This window comes from Mixophyes fleayi, chromosome 7 (genome assembly GCF_038048845.1).
Source record: "Mixophyes fleayi isolate aMixFle1 chromosome 7, aMixFle1.hap1, whole genome shotgun sequence".
In the NCBI taxonomy this organism is placed as follows: domain Eukaryota; kingdom Metazoa; phylum Chordata; class Amphibia; order Anura; family Limnodynastidae; genus Mixophyes; species Mixophyes fleayi.
Genome location: NC_134408.1, coordinates 77766018 through 77784410, shown reverse-complemented (window position 1 = coordinate 77784410; position 18393 = coordinate 77766018). Strand labels below are relative to the sequence as shown.

At 40.4% G+C, this 18393-nt stretch overlaps 1 protein-coding gene and 1 pseudogene across 7 annotated transcripts in view; both read right to left on the bottom strand.

Annotated features, from left to right (window-relative positions):
* GLS (glutaminase) overlaps window positions 1-18393 on the bottom strand; it is a 368780-nt gene that overhangs the window by 269824 nt on the left and 80563 nt on the right. The gene's annotated exons all lie outside the window — the stretch shown is intronic.
* On the bottom strand, window positions 8888-9554 carry LOC142096967 (ATP synthase F(1) complex subunit epsilon, mitochondrial pseudogene; annotated as a pseudogene).

Genomic DNA, 18393 nt, shown 5'->3' with positions numbered 1-18393 from the left:
ACCCCCTCCATACCCTATAGTTCTGAAATTTTAAAACAACATCTTTGCAGTTCTGGATAATTACGCAATTACCTCCCGAATATGATAGAACCATGAGAGTGTTTATGCGTTCTGCTGTGTGTAAACACGTGTTATGTGTTACTGATTAACCTCTCAAGATTTTGTAATGCTTTTTACCCAAAAAAAATATGTTTCTAATAAAAAGTTTATAAAAAAAACTCCCCAAAAAAACCCAAAAACACTAGGTCATATCTCAAGGATACAGGTTGATTTTCTTGCGAAGATATCTACAGTATCTTGGTAATCCAATTATTTCTTGGTTACGGCAGATGTTTGCTCGTTGTATACAATTATAGTACACAAACTTGGCATATAGGCCGTGAAATATTTCCTTGGAACCACTTCATACTTTGAAAATATGAAATCCTTTTTGATTGAGGGTATCAATTTTATTCTTACGCACAATTATTTTAGGTTCAAAGAACAATACTACATGCAGGAAATCGGCACAGGCATGGGGACCAGGTTCGTCCCAAGTTATGCAAACCTATTTATGGAATGGTGGGAAGAACTCCATGTTTGGCGGGGACATGACTTTGCGGAAAACCTGGTCCTATGGCACCGATGTATAGATATATTTTTCAACTGGCAGGGTAACGGGGGAACTTTATCTTTTTTGTTCCTATCTCAATAATAATAGTTACAATATCCGCCTTTTATTTAAGTCAGACAATGGTTAATTTTTTAGACATCACTATTTACATCAAAGATTCTTGTTTGTTTACTACAACTTTTTAGAAACCAACAGACATTAATTGTTACATACAATTCAACAGTAACCATCACTCAAACTGGCTTAAGGGTATTGGGCCAGATGAGGAGAATTAAAAGAAATTGCACAGAGGAAGAAATATTACATGAACAAATTAAATAAATGAAAACATATTTTTTGGACAAGGGTTACGATAAGCTAGGTTTAGATAAAGTGGAAGATGATCTAAACAGGATAGAGAGAAGTATACTCTTAGAATCCAAAACAAAAGAAAAAAAGGAGGGGAATAGATTTGAATGGGCCTTTATTACCCAATTCAATGGTGATCATAAGAGAATGGGAAAAATATTCTCTAGGCATTGGAAACTGTTAAGAAAGGATGAAATTATTGGTAATACAATACCAGAGAAACCGTTATTTTATATATAGGAAAGCATCTAGTATAAGGAATAAATTGGTTAAGACTGTGTTACCAGATACATTCAGTAGACCTATAAGAACTAAAGGCTTTCATAGATGTGGTCTATGTTGTGCCTGCAGGACAGTGACTTGTCATAACGGTAAGATCAGTGAATTTACGTCCAAAGGGAAATCGTACAAAATTGATTAATTCATCACATGCCATACCAACTATGTTGTATGCATAGTAGAGTGTAAGTGTGGGTTATTATATGGAGGACGGACTTCACGTCCTTAAAAGATCAGGATTAGAGAACACATAGCTAATATTAGAAAATGTTTGACCACTCATTCATTATCCCTTCACTTTAAAAATGTACACTGCTGCAATCCTAATCATATTAATAATTTTTGGGCTGTTCAGAGAATAGACTTCCAATGGAGAAATAAGGAGATGGATAATAAACTTGCGAAGGCATAAATGCACTGGATTTATAAGTTAAATACTCTTATCCCTGGGGGTCTAAATTCTGATTTTGAGTTGAAATGGTGTTTATAGAATATTGATTATATTTTAGTCTTTTGTTTTTTTCTGTGTCTTTGTGTCTGAGTGTTTATCCAAGCCTCTCTCTGATATACGAACTTCCGGTAGCTGCACTTCCGGTTTCGGTGTTACGGAGATGTGAGGTGATTTGAGCATTGGGATAAACAGAGTCGGGTAAATAGCTACATATTCCTTTTGCCTTGAAAAAAAATTCAATAAGGAGTGGAAACGCTTTGGCAGTTTCTACATACCCGAGTTCCAGCCAGTATCACGAGTATAAGGGAATCCTACAGTTACAACTTGGATGTTTACTTTATATGCTAGTGAAATCTGGACTTCTGCTATGGACATTATGCTTATCATTTAAGGATTTTATTCAGTATTGGTTTTAATATGTTACATGTTCTACTATGGATTAAAGTGATTAATACACTAGATAGTATTGTATTCCCTTTCTTCACATATACTCTGATGAGAATGAAATTTCCAGAGAAGTGTGCAGTGAAGGGGGAGTATTATTTGTTGACATAATACAACGCAAATATTCAAGATTTCATCTTGTGAGCATATAAGATGGAAGATATTATTGCATAATTACGACTCGTGGTTGAGGAGTGATTCTGTTTCAGTTTTTTATTTATTTTTATTCCATATATACTGGTCTTGTGCATGATTGTAAGAAGAATCTTATTATCCTGTCCTCGTGGATGTCTATGAGCGCCTTTGTACGTATAATTTTGCATTTGCTTTTGATATATTGGGACAGGTGGATTCCATTTTTATACGTTGGGGCAGTCTCTAGAAGTGCGCTATAATTATACCTGTCCATTTCTGCATTATCAACAAAAGCGATGCTGCCCAAATGTAGTCATTTTTTAAGATTCCTAGTTTTGAAATACCAAATAACATTCCACAAGACACTAATAAGCATGCTTTCACTTATCTTCTACTTAAGAAAAACCTTCAGAATGGTGAGACCTGCCCACGAGACTGGTTATGCTGGAGTGTAGTAAAACAATCTCTCCACTGTGCGCCTTGCGTCATTTTTAATAATAGTGCAGTAAACGCTTTGTTTTTTTCTGCTCAATCCAGATGGACTTTGAGTAGAGGTTGAAATAAATTGTACGATAGAATACCATCACACGAGAGTTCAATGCTGTACATAGAAAATTATGTGTCGGGGAGATCAGGGTTCAGAGCAATATTATCTGAAACTTCAATTTACCGTTTACTCTTTGCCGAAGTCCTACAGAAGCTAATTATTGGAAACACTCTTCAGCGCATCCTGCATGTTGATCTTTATATTTCTGAGCGGAGATTAGCATTATTTGATTCTAGTTCTCGTAATGATGACCGTAATAACAGAAACTTTCTAGGTATAAATCGAGCTTATCAGCATTTATGACCCAATAATATCGAGGCTTATTAAACTTGTACATGCATTGGAAGGGAGCAAAAAATGCATGCAAGTTCATTACCTATCAACAACCATAAAAAATGAATTTATAGAGCTTTGTGGGTCATTTGTAATAAAAACAATTCTTGAGGACGGTAGAATTGCAAAATACTTTGCTATCATAGTTGATGCCACTCATCATCATCATCATTTATTTACATAGCACCAATATATTCTGTAGCGCTTTACAATTGGGGACAAACGTAATAAACTAATAAACAAACTGGGTAAAACAGACAAAGAGGTGAGAAGGCCCTGCTCGCAAGCTTACAATCTATGGGGCAATGGGAGATTGACACATGAGGTTAAGTATACATTTTGCATCTTGGCCCAGCCAGACTGCAAAGGTAAGGTGACTCATAAGCTAAATGATCCTGTCACACAACAATGTTGGTCCGGGGGTAGTTGTCTTCTGTGAAATTGTGTAACAGGCTAAAGGTAGTGAGGTTAAGAGGGTGGTTGAGGAATAATATAAGCTTGTCTGAATAGGTAGGTTTTCAGAGAACGCTTGAAAGTTTGTAGACCAGAGGAGTCTTATTGTGCGAGGGAGAGAGTTCCATAGAGTGGGTGCAGCCCGAAAAAAGTCCTGTAACCGGGAATGGGAGGATGTAATGAGGGTGGATGAGACGCAGATCTTTTGCAGAACGGAGTTGCCGAGTTGGGAGATATTTTGAGACAAGAGAGGAGATGTATGTTGGTGCAGCTTTGTTGATGGCCTTGTAGGTTAGTAAAAGTATTTTATATTGGATTCGGTAGAAGACAGGCAGCCAGTGTAGAGACATACAGAGTGATTCAACAGAGGAATAGCTATTTGCAAGGAAAATCAGTCTTGCCGAAGCATGCAAAATAGATTTTAGGGGTTTGAGTCTGTTTTTGAGAAGACCAGTAAGGAGGGAATTGCAATAGTCAATGCGGGAGATGATTAGTGCATGAATTAAGGTTTTAGCAGTGTCTTGTGTGAGATATGTGCGGATTCTGGAAATGTTCTTTAGATGTATGTAACATGATTTAGATATAGAGTCAATGTGGGGAACAAAGGATAGGCGTGAATCAAGGATTACACCTAGGCAGCGAGCTTGTGGGGTGGGATTTATGGTCATGTTATGAACAGAGATAGAAATGTCAGGTATGCTCTTGTTGGCGGGTGGGAATATTATTTACTCTGTTTTAGAAAGATTAAGTTTGAGTTGACGAAAGGACATCCAAGATGATATGGCAGAAAGACAGTCAGTTACACGGGACAACACAGATGTCGAGATATCAGGAGAGGATAGATAGATTTGGGTATCATCCGCATAGAGATGATACTAAAAGCCAAAGGAACTTATTAGATTTCCAAGAGAAGTAGTATAGATAGAGAACAGCAGAGGACCTAGCACCGAGCCTTGTGGTACTCCAACTGATAGGGGAAGCGGAGCAGAGGTGGCTCCAGAGAAATTAACAGTGAAAGAGCGATTAGAGAGGTAGGATGAGAACCAGGATAGAACTGTGTCTTGAAGACCTAGGGATTGCAGCGTTTGTATGAGAAGAGAGTGGTCATTTGTGTCAAATGCAGCCGAGAGATCCAGGAGAATTAGGAGAGAGTAATGGCGTTCAGTCTTAGCAGTGATCAGATCATTAACAACACTCCTGATAGTTCTCACAAGGAACAGACCTCTCTGGTGATTCGTTATGTAAAGATTGTAGAATGCTTAAAATTTTCAATTGAAGAATAGTTTATCATGTTTGATAATTTCACAAAAAAATGGAAAAGAAGTTGTTGAATGAGTATTGGAGAATGTGGTGAGATTAAAGTTAGATTTCCAAGCATGCACTGGCTAAACTTACACTAATGGATCTAACATGGCTGTGAAATACAGGGTGATTCAAAAGTTGCAGTACACCCTTTTATTTCAAAAACTCTACAGGAATTGGGTCGATTGGCCGATTTCAAGATGGCGCCCATGTTTGGTACATACCGTAAAAGATAGACCACATCACCCATACCTTACTGGAGTATTCAGGTTTCCCAATTTCCTGTAGAGTTTTTAAAATAAAAGGGTGTACTGCGACTTTTGAATAACCCTGTACAATGGAGTACCAGCAATTCTGTTTGAGCAAAACTCTGTATTTTCTCCAGCTGTGGAAACCACACACTAAACCTTGTGGGTGTTGACTGCGCTGAATCCTGTAAGGAGGCAAGTACTTACTTTGAAACTGCGCAACACATATACAATATCTTAAGTTCCTCTCCACAATGGTGGGAAATTCTGAAAGAGCATCTCCCTGCTTCATTTAATAATATATCCATAACCAGATGGCCTGCACACATTGATTCTGTTAAACCAGGTGCAAATCATTTGCATTCTTTGGGAGTTGATTTATCAAATAATGAAATTCCCAATCTCACCACACAAATTCAATCAGAAATTCAGTTAATTAAGGAGTACTTGTCGAAATTTAAATTTGTACTAATGTCATCTATGTGAATAAAGCTACTTACAATGATCAGCCAAACGACCCTCCATATTGAAGCATGCATTGCTACATTGGACGTTGAGCTGGACAGCATCAAAGGTCTTATCAAAGACATTGAACAAATGTGCAATAAATGGGATGAGATAATCATGGAGTGCAAAATTGTAGAAAAAACCATTGAGATTCCAACAGAGTTCTCCCCCAGTTGCCACTTACCTACTCAATCCGATGCCGAAAAGAACTATAGGATCAACATTTTCTATGTAGTCGTAGACTCCATTCTGTCTGGTCTTCATCGTCGATTTACTTCACTAAATGTTACAACTCACCTGTCCCCGTTCCTGCGCCGTGATCCTCTCTCTCTTCTGGGTCTTGGCAGCGCTGTCACGTGATCCCGCAGGGCGGGGAATTCAAAGTTGCAAACTACAAAAAACCTGCTCTGACGCCTGGGCAGCGTCAGAGCAACTTCTTCCTGTTCCTGACTTGGCGTTTCCAGTGTGACTACTTGTGTACCAGAACCAGGCTTGCTCACTACAATTAACTCTCTGCTCCAGTGTACCAGACCCCGGCTTGCTGACTACGTTAACTCTCTGCTCCAGTGTACCACACCCAGGCTTGTTCACCACGTTACTCTCTGCTCCAGTGTACCAGACCCCGGCTTGCTGACTATGTTAACTCTCTGCTCCAGTGTACCAGACCCAGGCTTGTTCACCACATTAACTCTCTGCTCCAGTGTACCAGACCCAGGTTTGCTGACCACGTTAACCTCTCCACTCCAGTGTACCAGACCCAGGCTTGTTGTACCACGCATTATCTGTATCCAGTGTACCAGTCCTCGGCTATCCTGACCACGGAGTGGTTCATATTGATCCTCCAGCTTCAGTGTGATCCTGAGCTATCTCCCGCATCCTTACTTCTAGAGGCAGACCAGTGGACCGCGACCTGCGTTCCTCCGCAGTGAAGCCCATCCCGCCTTGCGGCGGTTTTTGGTGAACACCAGGGGGTCCGTTAGACTCCGCACCACCGGCCGGCCAGCGCTACTCTAGAGTAAGGCAAGTACTCCATATTTATTACCTTCATTACTGCATTGTGACACACGTTACATAACTGTTACAACTGAAAGTAATTTGTGACTTGTTCAAGTCTCTTTGGGAGTTCAACAAAATGAGTAATGAAGATCTGTGATCCACAGCTGAAAACTTTTAGCAACAACACAAGAAAGATATTGCCCAAGATTCAGTGACAAACTATTTTTACTGAAGCGAATTTATAGAAAGCAAGCCAAAGCAACTTCTAGGATTTCTGTTAGAACTAAAACTTTCTGGTGTGTTTCCCAACATCACAGTTGCTTTGAGCATTTTCCTCAGTTTGAAAACCGGAAGAACGGAAAAAAATATCATTGCTCCACTATGGGGAAGAGCGATTGAGTGGGCTTGCAATGCTCAATATTAACTGTGAAAGTTGGAATTTTTCCAAATTGACTGCTGCATTTGCAGAAAAAAGGCTAGAAAAGCACTTCTAATTTGAAATCTCCAATAATCTAGTACATTAGTATATGCATACAGTATATTATTTTTACAGTTAAGTTAAAGTTAAGCACTAAAATCAATTTAAAAAAAACATTTTAAATACTTTTAATTTTTAAGAAAGAGGGGGTGGGGAGCCTCTTAATTTGGGTCTCCTCGGGCCTCTATGAACCTCTGGAGGGGCCTGTCTATTTGCATTTTTATTTGAGCAGCAGAAGCATTTTACAAACACTAATTGTTCAATTTCCATGTGTTCAACACATCAGAAGGCACAGGAATGCAATCAAAATGCATATTGAATACACTTGATATGTGTTTTACTAATGTTAAATGCACCTGTGTGGTTATGTACCATTCAAATTAGAAAACCCAAGAGTTCAATACTTGGGACACTTTGGGAATCCATTAGAAAAGGGTTTAGGAGTAATGAAGATTAATAAAGCAACAAAAATAACTGAACATAATATTTTAGTCAAGCCACATAACAAAAGCTTCGAAAAAGTTGTGACGGTATGCTAACTCATAAGGGATTTCCATCTGTATATTACTGGATGCTGAAAAGGTATACAATTAAATGAATTATTATTCTTAAATGTGAATTTGTTTTTCTAATTACTTTCCTAGTTAAGACTTGTTAGTCTTGAAAGTAAATAACTTAATCTTTGCGGTGGCCTGAGCAATATGAATTTGTTATCATACTCAGCATCTAAGTATCTGTAGTTATTTCCTGCCATGCACATGAATAAAAAAAACAAAACCAAGTTTTTGGTAGCCTTTGAGCTAAAGATAATCTTTACATTCATCTCTATCACAGCTCTAACCACCAATACTGGCTTGTCCACTTTTTTCCAAAGGTAAACTAGATGTAAGGATCACAAAGTCAGTTGCTTCAGTCTGTCTCAGCCGATAGTGTTCAATTATGCTCATAATGGCATGTGCTTGCACTGCTTGGCAATCCAACACCTTTATTCTGACCAAATATTTGTCTATAGCTTCTTAAAATCAATGTGGATTTCCCTGATTAGGCACAGCTAATAATACTTATACCAAATTCAAATGTCTGATAATAAATGCTCACCAACACCAAATAATCTATGTTTAAATTTTGAATATGGCTTTTTAGGCTGAAAATACAGACTCTGCATTATGTATACACATGTTGGGGAAAAAGGCTTTTTGTATACAGATTGAAGGTAGCTGACATGTAAGAAGATTCATCTATTGGAAAACCACCCCACTAAATTGTCACAAACCCAATATAAATGTTTATATTAACTCATAAATCATATATTGAGCATTTATAAATCTCAGGCGGTGCACTCACACATTACAGGTGTCATTAATAATATTCTAAAATGTTTAAATGCCCTACATATAACTATCAGTCGATGCCTGTATAATTAATAAGATTGCCAGATCTGTTGCTTGCAGTTACACTGTGGATAAGTCCTCCTTTAGGGGCTGTACAATTCCATCAGTAAGAATATTTATTCAATCATGCCTTAGCTGCTTCTTATATATTGCAGTTGTAAATACAGAATTAAATCATCCATTCGGTTGTCGAAATCAGATAATTGGATATAGTCACTTCAATTAATATCTGAAAACTTGATGGTCTTTGTCCGAAATTGTGCGTATAGCATGCTACGACGCCTATAGAAGCAAGCCACATCATCTGCATTGTTTTACTGTATTCACTGACTGTATATAAGCTGGGGCTCTGGATCCAGTGAACAGTCTACTTGACCACAGCCTTCAGACCTGAATGACTGTACACTGGATCCAGGGCGCCTGCGATACGTAACAGCTGTACTTATTTTTATTCTGCTACTTTTGGCTATTAAGTCACATTGTGCTTTGGAACCACATTAAGGCAATATACAATGCTTATTGGAAAACAATGAAATTACTTTAATACTGTGTAGTTAATACTATTCTGAATTGTATGCATCCACTGTGTTTCCACCAATATCTATGTGGTTAATAGGGCTGCTAGATCTATTTACTCGCTGCTACATACTGGGTAAGTCCTCCTTTAGGGGCTGCCATTTTAACACACTTTTTCACATTACCTTGTTTGTTTGCTTTTTGTTTTTTTTTTATATGGACAATAAAGTTTAATGTACAAAGAAAACAGTGATAGATTTAGACATATTGCTGAAACAATGAGTTAACGTGGGCTCACTTTTCAAATACGATTTTCTTGTGTTTAGGCTTCTTTTTTCGGGTTAATGACCTTCACATTGGCAGCTGCGACCTTTTCTGCCTCCGTTTTAAACTGTGGTTTCAGCACTGCTCTCACTGCCTGGGCACAGATCTGAGAGTAACGGATGTAACGGAGCCTGGCTTGTCTCCAGTACGCCACCATGGTTCAGCAGCACCGGATCTGTTCAGTGACCGAGATGGAACTGACAGGAGGTCAGGAGAAGAAGTCGGCTGGAAGAGGAAAGCTGATCTGCCTACATCACCTTGTTTATTTAAAAAAATCGCTAACAATGATAACTTAGCAATAATATGGAAAATCTCATATATTTTTAATTAATCATTAATAAAGGTTGGAATTTTATTTTATTATAGGGATCAGTTCACTATGTGCCCCAATCATGACACTGTCACACATTGCACCAGCTAAACCTGCACTATGGTCACTGTTCACACCTGTTACCCTCTTTCTGCATTCACTTGCTGGGTTGAACTGAGCAGGCACACACCTTGTCTGCTCAATACTTCCTGCATTCTCTTGATTGGCTAATTCCTTGTCAGCTCTGTCTATTTAAAGCACCTGCTTCTTTACCAAGTTGACAGATCTTCAGGTCTACTCTTCTGTTCAGATGTCATGTTTGCTACTTGTTCTCTGATGTCTCCAGCACAACTATCTGCAGATCATCACAGCCTCTGTGTCTACTCCACTATCCTTGTGGTAAACGCTCTGCCGGTTATTGCTACCATCGCTACCAGCCTCCTGTGTTAATCAGCACACTACTCTACTGTCTCCTAATCTCTCAGCCATCCTGGTATCCTCATCCAAAGCATCTTCAGTTATAGTCCAGGTTCTCTTCACAGTTTCACTCATCACCTCCTAGGAGAACCGCGACCTGCGATCAGGGAGCTGCGAAGACCAAGCGCCCTAGTAGGTAGTGCCAACGTGAGCAGACTGTACAGGTACTCCTCTGATCCTACTGGTTGTGACAGACATTTTTCCTTTCTTCTTTTTGTACTTATGTACTATAAGGGCAAAGGCTGGTATGTTGTGCAAGGGCACATAAAAGTATATGCTTCATGCTGCTTGGAATAAACAGCTGATCACTGTGGCTGCAAAATATATAGTGCTCCCTTTTTCTACTACCCTCCTTTAAAACACTTGATTGAGTTACCAGAAGGTATAGCCTTTGAAAGAGCATTCAAATATATTAATTCCATTAGTCCCTTAAAATCGGTAACTTTGTTATAAAGCAAATTTTTCTGATTTTTTAAAATACATATTGCTGCCTTCAAACTTGATGATATACCTGCAAAGATTAATATATACATATATACTGTAGCACATCTGACATCACTTGTAGGACTTCTGGCACTGACACCCCACAGACATCAGACACAGATCGCTTCAAATTAAACAGTGTTTTATTGTTTGCGTCACAATAAAGAGCAATACTTTGTCATGATGACACCAGTAAACAATGTCACGCTGTTTACACCTCCTGGTGACCCTAATGCTAAGCTAAACACAGTCTGGCTCTCTACTGACTGGACAGCTCTTCCAGCATCAGTCATAAACACAATTGTCCAACCAACTCAGGTTTTACATACACAAGTCTCCTCCCCTTGATCTAATTACCTCAGTAGACCACCTGTGTGTGTATAGGATAGGAGTTTGCCTGTGTACGGATATAACTCTGTATGTAGCCTTCCCCTGCAGACTTCCCAGGACATGACCTGTCCCCCTATGCATGAGAGGTGTGTCAAATAGGCCTCTTTGCTACATACCCTTTGTCCTAAGCGTTGACAACATTGGTGAGAAGGACACCACATCTCTGTGAAAGAGATTCAGTTATCACTTCAAGAGTCTTCTCAACCATGTCTATCAGTGCCCTAACGGGGACCTTATCTTCTTTTAAGCTGAGAACATTGTTCCTAAACAGCCTGTCCTCTCTCTGTTTCCACTCACAGACCCTTGCATTTCTAAAAGGATGAATGTAAACCTCTTCCAATTGTGGCTGTACTGTGACATTGGGGTAGGTTTTCTGGCACACCGCACAAGCCCTACAGAACCTCTTCACTGCTAAGCAGACTCTGGGCCAGTAAAACCTGCGCAGAACATGTTCCCTTGTTCTCCCTTCCCAAAAGTGTCCACCATCCACCTGAGTGTGTGCAGCCTCCAACACTAGGGTACATGAACTGTTCTACTCTCCTCCCCAATACAGTAGCAATATATAATAATACATTTTCTCTCACAACATATATTGGCATACAGCCTGCCCAGTTGACAGGTCCCACAATAGCATCAATATTATTAAGCAATTTAAATGCATGTTGTAAAGTCCCATCATTCCTCTGGTCTTGTGCCAAGTCAGTCACACTCAACAACTCTGGATACTTAGACCAGTCTATCCTCTCACCAACAGGTGAGACGGCCATATTTGAGATGCCATCAGCCACTGCCAATTTAGTATTTCCAGGCTTGCCAAAACGGTGATACTTTTACCGTGTCCCCCAGAACAGCATTCCGGGATAGCAAGTCCCCACAACTGAGAACCACATGCTGTGAGTTCCCTGGAAACTCCGTTAAGACTGGGCTCCCGACCAGTGTCTTAGTTGCTAGCATGTCCAGTTGGACCACTTTCCGATACTGTTTATGGGGTTTATAACAATTGGCTTTAAGGTGTCCAAGCTGTCCGCACTTGCAACACCTTCTGTTCCACAATTTCACAGCTGGACCTTGACCAATAGTGGCAACACAAAACATCCAGCCAGACAGCGCTATGAGGTTCCACGGACCGGACAGAGCTATGAGATTCCATGGACCGGACAGCGCCATGTGGCACCACAGGCTTAACAGTGCTGGGAGTGACCTCGAGCTGAGCCTTGACAAGCTCTTGTTTCAGCGCAGCAATCTCTTGGTCTTTCTCCACTACTATCTCTTTAAGAGATTCCACTGCTTTTCCTCTTTCTTCATTCTCTGCTGCTATGTCTTTAATAGCTTCCACTACTCTTCCTTCTGATTTAAACAGCATTTCGTAATTCATTTCTCAAGGACTCCGAAACAATTCCTTGGGCTTTTATCTTTTCTACAACTTGCAGCTTTGAGTCCCTATACTCCTTTTCAAGCCAGGAGATTTCTTCTCTAAAAGTTCTCTCCATGCAATCATACTCTGCCATGCCTACATAGTCTTCTATGCAAATTTTCTCCAAACATTCATATGCTTTCCTGGCCACAGAGTCTGACCTTGGTCATACCAGGCTTACAAACATGAGCTTCTTCAACTTCTTTTCCATTCTGCAAACTACAATGCAATTTTTCCAATTCACTCTGCTTGGAAACAATTTCAGTAAAATCTGTTTCTACACTTTCTGACATACTTTATTCTTTCTCTTGACCATCTTGGCTGTAGTAAAGAAAATGTATGCTGGCAGCAATTACTTTTGATTTCTATGTGCAGTTTAAACATCACACTTTTCACTTTCAGTGCACTACAGCAATTTTTAAAACATTTGCTTTCTTCACAGGTAAAACAAACAAGTGCTGACCAGTTCCACAGTTATTGCTCTTAACTCTCCCTGCAATTACAACAATCTCCTCACACTGCAACTGACAGCTTAATACACAGTTTGGAGTCGGATAGTGGCATTCAGCATTTTCCAGTCACCACCTTTGCTTTTGGAGGCTGGGTAGACAGCTGTGCATCGGCTGTCCTTGGCGATAACACGATGACACCACTTGTAGCACTTCTGACACCCCGCAGACATCAGACAGCTTCACATTAAACGGTGCTTAATTGTTTGCGTCACACTAAAGAGCAATACTTCATCAGGATGACTCCAGTAAACAATGTCACATTGTTTACACCTCTTGGTGACCCTAATGCTAAGCTAAACACAGTCTGGCTCTCTACTGACTGGCCAGCTCTTCCAGCATCAGTCACAAACACAATGTCCAACTCAGGTTTTAAATACACAAGCCTCTTCCCCTTGATCTAATTACCTCATTAGACCACCTGTGTGTATGTAGGCTAGGAGTAAGTCTGTACAAAGATTAACTCTGTATGTAGCCTTCCCCTCCAGAGTTCCTGGGACCTTACCTGTCCCTATGCAAGAGAAGTGTGGCAAATAGGCCTCCTGCTACAATACAAATACACACATACCCAATCTCTCTATAAGATAGAAAGCCTTGTGGAGGGAAGATATTTACCCTTATTTAAATATATCCACTATTGTATCTAGGGAAACATAAATATATAAAAAAAAACACTTGATGCCACTCCTGTGCATAATAACAATTATTATCCAGAAGTGATGAATAGACACTGATCAACACTCATTTTATTGGCATTCATAATAGAGTGCTTTTGGGGTAACATTGTGGTGCCGATTATGAATTTGACATTGGCTTTGCTAGATTAGCTCTAATTTTTTAGATAATTGGTACCCCATTGAAAAGCATAAAAATGAAAAAAAAAAAAAATGGTCAGGCAGACCCTACTTACAAATCACACTGATGCGGTATTAATTCATATAAAATTAAACACATGAAAATAAATAAAGCCATTTTATTCGGCATAACAGATAAACATATTAAGCTGATTTGGATAATTACAATTAATGCATAGTAAAACGCGGTTTGTACGGTTTTCTTTTATGTGGGTTGTCAGGACAATCACGTTGGAGGCTCCAGCAACAGTCAGCCATCATGTGTCTGTCCAGTCTGCTTTGAATGCTTTCCTCAATCACTTTTTTTTATCTTGACGAAACCTCTCCCCTTGTTTTTCATCAAGATCACCAAGATTATTCGGAAATCTGTGTAATTGACCATGGAGAGAGTGTACCTATATGATCATATTAGACCCAAGTTTGTGAGTATGTTTTGCATAATTGTCTGCTCTGTAGTTACCCAAGTAGATGTTGACAACTGAGATATAACTGCTCCAGGCAGAAGCTTCAACACCATTCATAAATTTTTAGAAATTAGAATCCTTGATAAGTTTACGAATTTGAGGGCCAAAGATTCCAGTTTTTAATTTTTCCATACTTGGTCCAGACAATGATCTATATATGTATTTGAAGCAATTGCATCTTTGTCCGAGGCAATAACAAATTGTTTCTTTAGTCCCAACTTGATATTGAGTGGTAGGAAAGTGATTTTTCCCTGTCAACCAATGGATCGTTAATGATGTTCGCTGCACTCTCAGTCATGTTTTCTCTTGAAGGTCATGTCACTTTTCGCCAATCAACTTGCTTCGCCCTACTATCTGAAGAAACAAAAAACACAATAGACAATGCAAACCGCTCAACTGCCAAATGTCAATTGACTGCTGGCTGGGTCAGGGGCAAACGCAGGATTTGAGGAGGGGGCTTTCCACGCCACACCACCAGTGGGCGTGACCAGCATGTGTGGGGGCATAGCTATAATTTTACAACATTTCATTGGTCCATCAAAATGCATATGCATTGCAATGTCTAGTGTGACAATAAGAACAGAATAAAAAAAAGTTATAATTACAATAAACTATAAGCAAAGTGACACACTGCAGTCATAGTGAATGTGGCCAAACATCATACGTCCTGAAAGATTATTGTAGATTATTCTGGTTATACATACAACGAAATGCTTTTATGCTGTTAAGCATAAATGCTGCATACAGAGAATCGTTCTTGAAACTAAACACATCCCAGTGCTCTCCTGTGTACTTTACAACATTGCTCTTTAACATAAACGTCATGTGCTGTATATGTTCCTATAGTAACAAACCCTGCTTACTGAGTACTCTTATGTCAAATCCTATAGAGGATGTTTGTTTGTACATTATAACATTTGAACATGTTTAAAGAGTTCAGGTTGTGTGATGCAGCAATGATAAACTGACATTAACATTACCGTATTGCTACTAAGAAGAGGTGGTCTGTATGTATTGTACTTTTAGGCAATATACTGTTTTGTATGCTAATGTTAATGATACTCAGTATTTGCTGCCTCATGGAAAATAATGATGAAATTGGATTTCGGCACAAGCTAATTAGCAATTTACAGAGTTTTGTGGTTTGTTTAGCTGACAATTATCTAATTAGAATAGTCAGACTATATCACAAATGCATATCTCCTATCTGTCCCAATTAAGGCAGGATAGGTTCACACTTGCAAACACACACAGTGTCAAACAGACACACAAGTAAACTGTACATACACAGACAAGCACAGAGTCACACATACACTCAGGCATGTATACTGTCACACACACACAGACAAGCACAGAGTCACTCATACAGAAAAACACACAGGGTCAAATACACAGACATGTAAACTGTCACATACACAGACAGAAACAGACAAACTGTCACACACACAGACTCTCTTACCTTCTTCCTCTGCCTCCTGCCTCACACACATGCCGGCCGGGTGGGAAGAACGGGCGGGGCCAGACTGAAGGTCAGAGAGTGCTGTATACACACACAGAAGGGAAAGCGATCCAGAGGTCAGTGACTGCAAGCAACGGCACCCCAGAGAGGACAGGGGCTTCTGCGGACTAGGAAACCCCCCCTGGTTGCGCCCCTGTGGGTGACCGATCACTTCAATATGGAGGGGGAATTTTCTAGAATGATCGCGGGACACCAAGAATATTCATGTTTCTCACCTTCTAGAATGTTCTGGTTGATTGGGAACTTAAAGTAGCCCTGGAAAAAATTATTGAAGTAGCCTAATGTAGGCGGGAACAAATGAACTGTAGGTGTGGCCAAAACATAAGGTGGTGTGGTTTCCTCTGTAAGACCTATAACCAATCGGCCCCTGGAATCAGTGATGCTATTCTTGCACATGGGCACCCTTGAGCCTTTGCCACTACTCTAAGTTAGAACACTAAATTCGGCATGCTTAATATAAAATTGATAGCATGTTATTACATGAGTTTATTGGTGGCACTTTCAACCAGTGGGGGAAGTGGGTTGATATGCTGTGGTATGCCATACTGCCACTTCTCCTACTGCCTTCATTGTAAAACTATCACATTCCATTCACTTACATTTTAATATGGGACTCCTATGGAAAGCATACTTGCCAACATTTGAAAACAACATCTATGCACACTTTCCTGCTGGGTAACTGAATCCGTACCAGTTGTGTATTTGTTACCAATCTGGTTTGATACAGGCCTGATTAGTCAGAGCAGGCCTGTACAAGACCTGGTGCTGAGTCTTAACTAGTGTTTCCAGAATGAGGAGGTAAGACACACAGGAGGTTTGATAATTAGCTACAGCGGAGCAGAGCCATGACTGTAGCAGAGGCAGTGATACAATGCAGGTGTTAATTAGCCATGGCGGAGTGTGGCAAGGTGATATACACAACAGCAGTCTTGTTCACAGCACAGATGATATCAGCTACAATAACCACAGCAAAGATGAGAATAGTCAGCACTCTGTGCAACACAGAGAAGGTAGCAATAACCAATGTTCAGGATACCACCGGGTTCAGTAATTAGTAGATGACACTACACAGAGATGCAAGGTATACATCGCAGAGTCCAGGAATTAGCAGTGTAAGCGAACCAGCCTGTTTGGTATGACAAAGGTTCTTATACAGCAGGGTTGAAGGTAATGAGAGTCTGTATATTACAGTAGAGGCACACTTGAAAGGAAACAGAGTCTTGTAATATGCACATGAAGATACTTGCAACAAGGAAGTCCCAGGAGACGTGCTACAGCACTTGGTTAAGAAATGGAATTCTTTCACAATCAATACACAAGGTCAGGATGCATAAAGGTCCGTGGAGTCACGGTAGCAAACAAGTTGCACTGACAAGTGAGCAGGTGTCAGTGCTGAATTTAAATAGAGCATGTTTGAGTGACCCGCCCTGACGTCGAGTCTTGTGATCCACAGGAGAACAGAGCAGACAGGGAAAGTAGCAAACCTGGAAAGGATTGTTACAGTATTGAACTCTTTATGCAGATGACACTACAGACTGTCATGGTCACGGGGATCTGTACGGACCTCGGGGTCTGCTTGATTGGACACTACCCCCAGAAAGGTACGGAGTCTAACGGAGAGGAAGATTTTCACCAGGGACCTCCACAGCTTCCACCCCGCAGGTCACGACCCTCTAAGAGACAAGTTGAGAACAGGAGGAGCTGAGAGCTGAAGACCGAAGAGTTATTATTATGAATAAGTGGTAGAATAGTTAGAAGGTACACAAGAGCGAGATCAACTGAGGATGAGCGATGCTCAGGGATCCTGCAAAGCAAAGGAGTCAGAGGTAGGAATGGCTGGAAGGTGTAAACGTTCGATGGCCAGGTACCCAGTTAAGGAATTAACAGGATCACACAGAGGAGAGTGGATCTGCAGGTAGATGCTGCACTGAGGTCCCGGTGAGCTACGAAGCCCTAGGTCAGGATCACTTGTGGGTGTAATGATCTGCAGGTGGAGTGGGTACTGTAATACTGTTATGCAAGTGCTTGAAGACCTGGAACACATGGAGATGGGATAGTCTACAAGCAATAATGCACTGGAATCCAGGAGAGCTAGGGTGCTCTGGGTCCAGATTACTAGAGGGTGTAATGGTCTGCAGGTGCACAAAACACCAGAATCTAGGTAAGCAGGTAAGTGATAACTTGAAAGGCTTTGTGGTATAATGGTCTATGGGTCCTGGAGAACTGGGAACCCTGGGTCAGGATCGCTTGTGGGTGCTCTTGGTCTGCAGGCGGATAGAGTACCGGCGTCTGAGTATGCAGGCAAGTAGTAATCTGGGATACACGGAGGCAAGTTGGTCCGCAGATGAAGAAGCACAGAATACCAAACAACATAGAGTAGCACAGGGAAACATAATCTGCCAGGGAGACAATACTGGAGCCAGAAGGGAACACATCCTAACAGGTGGAGAGACTTGAAGATCCAGCACCAATGTATTGCTGCAGGTGCTTTAAATAGATAGAGTATGCAGGCAATTCGCCAATAGAATGAGTGAAGGAAGTTTTCAAAAGTGAAGGGTTCGCGCATGCTCAGAAGCGATGGTAAAATGGCTGGGTGAGTCGCGGCACG